The following is a 7783-nucleotide window of genomic DNA, read 5'->3' as shown; positions in this document are numbered from 1 at the left end:
CTCAAAAAAGCAGTGTTGAGATCCTAAGGCCACCAAAACAGATCCCCTCAACATCTCAGCTGTGCCTAGAAATTTTGTCCATAAAAGTAATGAACAGAATCGGTGACAAAAGGCAAACTTAGTGGAGTCCAACACTGACTGGAAACGAGCCTGACTTACTGCCGGCAATTTGCACCAGACTCTGACGCTGGTCTTAAAGGGACCTAACAGTCCGTATCAAAGAGCCCAGTTATCCTATACTCCTGGAGAACATCCCACAGGGCTCCCCGAGGGACGCAGTTGAACGCCTTCTACAAGTACACAACACACGGGCAAACTCCCACGGACCCTCCTGGACCCTGCTGAGGGTGTATAGGTGGTCCAGTGTTCCACAACCAGGACAAAAACCACACAGCCCTTCCTGGATCTGAGGTTTGACTATTGAACGGTTGAACCTCATAAGGTTCCTCCATAATAGATCCCATAAGGTCTATTATGGGGTCCTGTAGAGGACCCCATAATAGACCCTAACCCTAACCCTAACCCTTTATAGACCTTACCAGGGAGGCTTAAGAGTGTGACTCCTCTGCAATCGGAGCACACCTTCCGATGACCCGTTTTTGAAAAGTGAGACCACCACCCCAATCTCCCAATCCAGAGGTACTTCCCCATTGTCCATGCAATATGGCAGAGTCACAGGAGCCAACACAACCTAAAAACATCCAGAGCCCTAAGGAACTCGGGGTGAATCTCATCCACCCCCGGTCTATTGGGGTCTATTATGGAGTACCATAATAGATCTTACCAGGGAGGCTTAAGAGTGTGACTCCTCTGCAATTGGAGCACACCCTCCGATGACCCCTTTTTGAAACCTTACGGCCACAGCTCTGATAAATCACCTCGACAATGGAGGCACGAAACGTGGTCTGTTCAGACTCAATATGCCCCACTTCCCCCAGAACATATTCAAAGTTCCCCTGGTGGTAGGAGTTAAAGCTCCGTCTCACAGGACACTCTGCCAAATGTTCCCAGCAGACCCTCACAACATGTTTGGGCCTGACCAGCCCTGACTAGGCCTGACCGGTGTCCTTCCCCACCACCGGAACCAACTCACCACCAGGTAGTGAAGAGTGAACAGTTCAGCACCTCTCTTCACACGAGTGGCCAAGACAAACGGCCGCAGAATCGATGAAACAATGACAAAGTCACCCACATTTCTTTGCTTTACAGTTTTTCTTGATCAAGTTAAAGATAAATACAAAAAAATAGAAAAGAAGCCCTGATGCTACATCATGAAAACAAAAATACTAATGGAACTAAATGTCCTTCTTAAAAGAAACTATGAATCTTGTGATTTCATAGACAAGAAATGTTACAAGAAATTCATAAGGAACACTCTGTTATGGACAAAAGGACTCTTTGTCTTTTCTCTATCTGTGTTAGAATTATGTTTGTTATCATTCTTACATTTGTAATTTTATGTTACTAGTTGTCTTTCTATTTAGAGGTCTAGTCTTCAAATTTGTTGAAACTGTGGAGACACAATCATTCTTACATTAACCTCAAGCATGTTTTTACAGATGGTGACTTAGATCTTCCTGGGATACTCCTGAGCTGTAAACCTATCTGTGTGTTAATTAAGTTTCTGTGTCCCCCTGTGGTGTTTCTGAATTTGCATTCTACTGTGAAGATAGGATGTGNCAATGGAGGCACGAAACGTGGTCTGTTCAGACTCAATATGCCCCACTTCCCCCAGAACATATTCAAAGTTCCCCTGGTGGTAGGAGTTAAAGCTCCGTCTCACAGGACACTCTGCCAAATGTTCCCAGCAGACCCTCACAACATGTTTGGGCCTGACCAGCCCTGACTAGGCCTGACCGGTGTCCTTCCCCACCACCGGGTAGTGAAGAGTGAACAGTTCAGCACCTCTCTTCACACGAGTGCCCAAGACAAACGGACGCAGAATCGATGAAACAATGACAAAGTCACCCACATTTCTTTGCTTTTACAGTTTTCTCGATTGATTTGATGCATTTGTGCACACAAATGGAAGGCTGGCTGGATGGATAATTGGGCTGAACAGCAGAACTTAGTGTTTATAACTGGAAGATTTAATTTTAAAAATTCCATTGTTGCCATTTTATTTTGTAACAAAGTAGGGCTTTATTGTGGTTCTTAATGAAACTATTTATATTTATACCTAAATACTTATATTACATATGTTCACTCCAAACTGACCATGATGGACACAGTGGCTGTAAAGTCCAGTGCATTACCACCATCTTTCATGACGTGTGGTTGATGTGTGGAGCCAAATGCAGCAGGCAGGAGACATAAAAGTTCTGTGGTAGATTTTTAAAAAAAATCAAACTTACAAAAAAAAACAAAGCACAAGGAACAAAAATGAATGACTGGAAGAGACCATAAGGAAACCAGGAAGAAGAGACGAGGAGCAGTGGTGTGGAGTAACAAGACGAACCAGCTGGTAACAGTCTGATTTAATTAGAGATGTGATTACATATTCATCTGAAAATAATTGTCTGTTTTAAAAGTTAGTTTGGTGTAAAGTGGAGCTAATCTGCCAACAAACATCAAGTTATGGACAAACATAAATACAAAGAATAGGAAAAAATGTCCTGATGCTACATCATGAAAAACAAAAATACTAATGGAACTAAATGTCCTTCATAAAAGAAACTATGAATCTTGTCATTTTATAGACCAGAAATGTTACAAGAGATTCATAAGGAACACTCTGTTATGGACAAAAGGACTCTTTGTCTTTTCTCTATCTGCTTTATCTGCTCTCACGCACAAGGCTTCTCACTGACATAACCATAACATTTAAGACTGGTGATAGTCACACAAATAAAAACTGATTAAGGCAGGCCAACACCTTCGAGGGAGCAGAATGAGGAGGAAATAAAGCAGAACTCGCGCTACAATCTTTGCTTCACTTGGTGTCAAAGAAAGGTGAGCTGAGTGGAGCCTAGCGCTGGACGGTCATTACAATATGCCACATGAAATCATTTAAACATGTTTTTGAAAAAATATTTCAAATATGTCCTGATCTTACACATTTTGTCTGAGAAAAACTCACAGGAACTAAGTTTACTCTGTGTCTCACAGGTAGGATGTTGATTTCACAAACTTCTGCACAATTGAGGCTCCAAATATATTTCATGACTGAGAAACACCAACCTTTTAGTACCTTGCTGGTCAGGCCTGGTCAGGCCCAAACGTGTTGTGAGGGTCTGCTGGGAACATCTGGCAGAGTCTCCTGTGAGATGGAGCTTTACCTCCCACCTCTGGGGGAACTTTGAACATGTTCCGGGGGAAGAAAGGGGTGTGGAGTCTGATAGGACCATGTTTCATGCCCGCATTGTCGAGGCGACATATCAGAGCTGTGGTTGTTGGTGCTTGTCATGGTAGCAACCCTCGAATCCATTGGTGGACACCTTTGGTGAGGGATGCTGTCAGGTTGAAGAAGGAGTCCTATCAGGCCTTTTTGGGTACTGGCAGTCCAAACAGCATGCGGTCTGGTTGGTTGATGAGGAAAAAATTCAGGTGTGGGAGGAGTTCAGAGAGGCCATGGAGAGAGACTTCCGCATGGCTTCGAGGTGATTCTGGTCCAACCATCCGGAGTCTCAGGAGGGGGAAGCAGTGCAGCACCAACACTGTTTGTAGTGGGGATGGTGTGCTGCTGACGTTGACTCAGGACGTTGTGGGCCAGTCGACAAAGTACTTTACCTCATCAATCCCACCAACCTGCCTTCCATTGAGGAAGTGGAGCTTGGGGGCTCTAGGTTGGACTCTCCAATCGCTGGGGACGAGATTGCCTCTGTGATTAAAGAGCTTTTCAGTGGCAAGCTCAGTCACTTGGAAGGAACTCAAAGTAAAGCTGCTGTTATTTCATGTCAAGAGGAGCCAGTTGAGGTGGCTTGGGCATCTGCTCAAGATGCCTCTTGGACGCCTCCATGGTGACGTGTTCCGGGCACGTCCCACCAGGAGAAGACCCAGGAAACACTGGAGGGACTAAGTTTCCCAGGTGGCCTGGGAATGCCTTGGGAATCCCCCAGAGGAACTGCAACTATTGGAGAATTGAAAGGTGGCTATACTCTTAAATATATAAGTAAAAGAAATAACGCTCTGAGAAGTAGTTCTTGCTGCTAGGCCATAGACGAGCTAGAGATTTATTACACTACCACAGATTCCTCATTACATTTTCATCAGTTCAGTACTCAAAAATCTTCCAAAGTCTCAACAAAAAATCTCCCCGTATTCTTAAGATCACCCTTTTTTATACACTCTCATCTTCACTGATGTGAGTTGGAAAGTATCGACCAATGAGGTTGCTACCCTTGATTTGTGCAAAGATTCTGGCATGCCTTATACTAAGTGTGTATTGGATGACCTTTAAAATATTTGAGACATCTTTATCCAACATCTGCTCCTTCTCAGAATTGCAGAGTCGCCCAATTCTTCTCAAACTGTTGTTCTTATCTTGTCCGAACAGTATTCCTTCCAAAGCCATTTTTGGATCCATTGCTCTTTGCAAAGAAATAAGGTCAGGTTGACCAAGAGAGGCGCCAAAATCCTTTCGCAAAAACAACTCCTTAAGTAGTATTTCCGTTCTTACAGAACAAGTGGCTGGGGAGAGGGAAGTCTGGGCTTCCCTTCCTAAGGTGCTACCCCCACGACCCGACCCTGGATAAATGAAAGAAGATGGATGGATGGATTTCTGAGTTTCAATTTTTTTGTTGCAATTTTACATTTACAACAAATGCAAATGCTCTTCACCATCCATCCAGTGATTAGAAGACTTTTCTGTTTTACAACATAAATAAATATATTGATGTAATGTTTTTCTACAGGGTGACGTTGGTTCAGCAGTGGTGTTCAACGGCATGATTTATGGTGTGATTACTCCAGTTGTACCAGGCAATGCATTTCAGATTCGGGTTTTCATCATGGATGTGTGTGGATTGGGTGGATAAGAACAACAATTGGGATTTAATAAAACAAACTGTAATGAAATATAATTCTCATCAAATTTCCTCTCAGATATAATTTCATTATTGTATCTTGATCAGTTTGATCCACATGTTTGTAGGAGCAGAATAAATCAATAGCTTTGTTTGTTTTCACCTAACCTTGATCTCCCTAATGGATCTTTCTCCACTCAGAAATTAACAATAAATCAATGAATGCATTGAAAAAGCAACATTTCCTGGCTGTTTGTCTTTGCATTCATGGTTCAGTTTGTTCAGTTTATATTTTCCCTGAACTGACTCTGAAAATGTGACAAGTTTTTAATCACTTGAAGAGGAACACCAATATCTTTGAAAACAAAGATATTAACAAATAAACTTGATAATATGCTGTACGTTTAGTGATATTTTCACAGTTGTGGTCTCGACTGGTCTTGAAATAAAATGCTGAGTCCTCAGAGAGCGAGACAAGTCCGAAATCATCAATAAATGGTCTCGAGACCAAGACTGATCTCGAGTACTACAACACTGGTGCTGAGCTCAAGCTGCAGTGGTTTGACAAGCTGCTGATGACCGATATTAAGAGAGAAAAAATTCTAAAACTTATTAACCCTTTTTTAAAACCTTTTGACTTGTTATATCCTCTCTTATGCTTGGATTCAGAAAATGCTGTGCGCAAAGACTGAGATCACACAAAGATAACAGCATCACCATAATCAGCATTTATTCAACACAGATACATACCATCACCAGAAAAGCACATCAGAAAACTCAGAGCACAAACAACACATGAATTTCCCTGAGAGAGGGAAAAAGATAAAAGATGGAAACGACAAACAAAAAGCAAAGATGTCTTCGGAGAAATTGCATAGAGCAAAATCTGATGTGTTACTCCTGTGTACAAAGTTTTATAGTAAAGGAGTATTCTTGTCTTTAATTTATTCAAATAAGGCGTAGCTTTGCTCATCCAACCAGGAACTATCTCTGACCTTCTTTAAAGTTAGAAACTCCCTGCAATTTGTTTACAAGATCAAACACCAGTTGTCTCCTTTATCTAAACAAAGTGGAAGCAGAGGTTCTCCTCCACTGGCCTAGACTCATGCTCTTTTATGGCTTTTCACAGATCAGTTTTAAAGCTGGAACTTCTCCTGATTGTTTCCCACACAGACAAAGGATCTTAGCAAACAATCTGCTGTAACTACAGGTAACATAAAGTTCAATAGGGCAGAATAAGTTATTCATCTGAAAATTATAATTAGGCTATTTCAATCAAGACATTTTAAGTTTTAAAACTAGCATGTTTTAAATTTATTTTCTTAACACCGAGCAGCAGTCACCCGAGGCTAGCATCTCCAACATCTGCACCAAACTGGAGTGGGGTGGTAGAAATACCGCCCCAGAAGAACAGGGGGATTGTCGGGAATAAATAATTCTGTGCTTTCCTCTTTTTTAGCTAGTTGCAAGGCTAAAGCTAAAGAAAATGACAAGTTAGAAAACACCCTCAAAGCTAAGTCTGCGGCATGTTCCTGGCAACCACTGTTGACCTGTGCTACCTCGCCTTAAGGCAAAGGCGATCCTCTGTCAGTAACACCCTCAGTCTCAAGTCATTGGCTGCAGATCTGTTAAATGAGAGTAGGGCGATGTAGTGGGCGTCGCACATTTTCATTTTGGAAAGGTGGCAACCCCACTCTGTATTCAGATAACAGCGCAGATCAGTGTCCGTCCTGTGATTGGACAGATCAGTGTCTGTCTCTCCAGCAGGAAGTTGTGAACAGAGTTTAAAAGCTGCTGCAGGANACTGCAGACATTCACAGGAAGCTGGACCAGCAATGGCTCTGCTGAAGGTTTTGCTGCTGCTGGGGCTGGGTGAGTCAGAAACACTGGACACACCGTGGAAACTGGACACAACGGGGAAACTGGACACACCAGGGAAACTGGACACACTGGGGAAATTAGATAAACTGGGGAACCTAGACACACTGGGGAAACTGGACACACTGGAGACACTTCCTTGGGTTCCAGGGAGACTGCTGCTCTCTGTGACCCTCAAACTTCCCTCTGATTCTGTTTCAGATTGAAATTTTTTCGCATATGAACTATGATTATTTTTAATCTTTAACTGTTTATCCTTTTTATGATCCAGCAGCCATGTTTGCACCTGGTTCCTGAATAAGGTCCTAATTTTTCTTCTCCAGGTGTTTCAGTGAACTCAGCTGTTTCTCTGCAGAAGAGAATCGTTGGAGGTCATGACTGTGACAACAAGGAGCGTCGTTATCATGTACGGCTGAAGGTCATCAAGGGTCCTCATACAAGAGTGTGTGGAGGATCTCTGATCCACCCTCAGTGGATCCTGACTACAGATACCTGCTGGAGGTCGGAGACAGTGTGGTAGGAAAGAGGCCTTAACAGAATTTTATCTGCAGAAGATCAGATTTTCTGTGTTCATTATAATGTAACCTTTTCTGCAGGTATAACAAAGCAGTGTTAAGAGTTCATCCATGGAATCCTTATAAGAGAATTCCCAGAATCCAAAGCAATTATGAGACTTATGCTCCCGAAGGGTGGCGGCATGACATCATATTGCTGAAGCTTCGAATATCAGTAGGAGGTGTCACACTTGTTCCACTACCAGACTGCAGTAATCGTCCTAAAGTGTAAGTCTTTCTCTGATCAAAAACATGACTTCAGGTTTTCTGTCTCCAGTCCTGCTGCCTCTGGTTCAGCACACCTGAGTCAGGTAATCAGGCCACCAGCAGAACCAGAACCAGTTTATCTCAGGTGTGTTGGACCAGAGACACGTGTAAAGGACACAG

The sequence above is a fragment of the Poecilia formosa genome, unplaced genomic scaffold (genome assembly GCF_000485575.1).
Source record: "Poecilia formosa unplaced genomic scaffold, Poecilia_formosa-5.1.2 Scaffold250, whole genome shotgun sequence".
Lineage (NCBI taxonomy): Eukaryota > Metazoa > Chordata > Actinopteri > Cyprinodontiformes > Poeciliidae > Poecilia > Poecilia formosa.
This window is presented reverse-complemented; position numbering follows the sequence as displayed.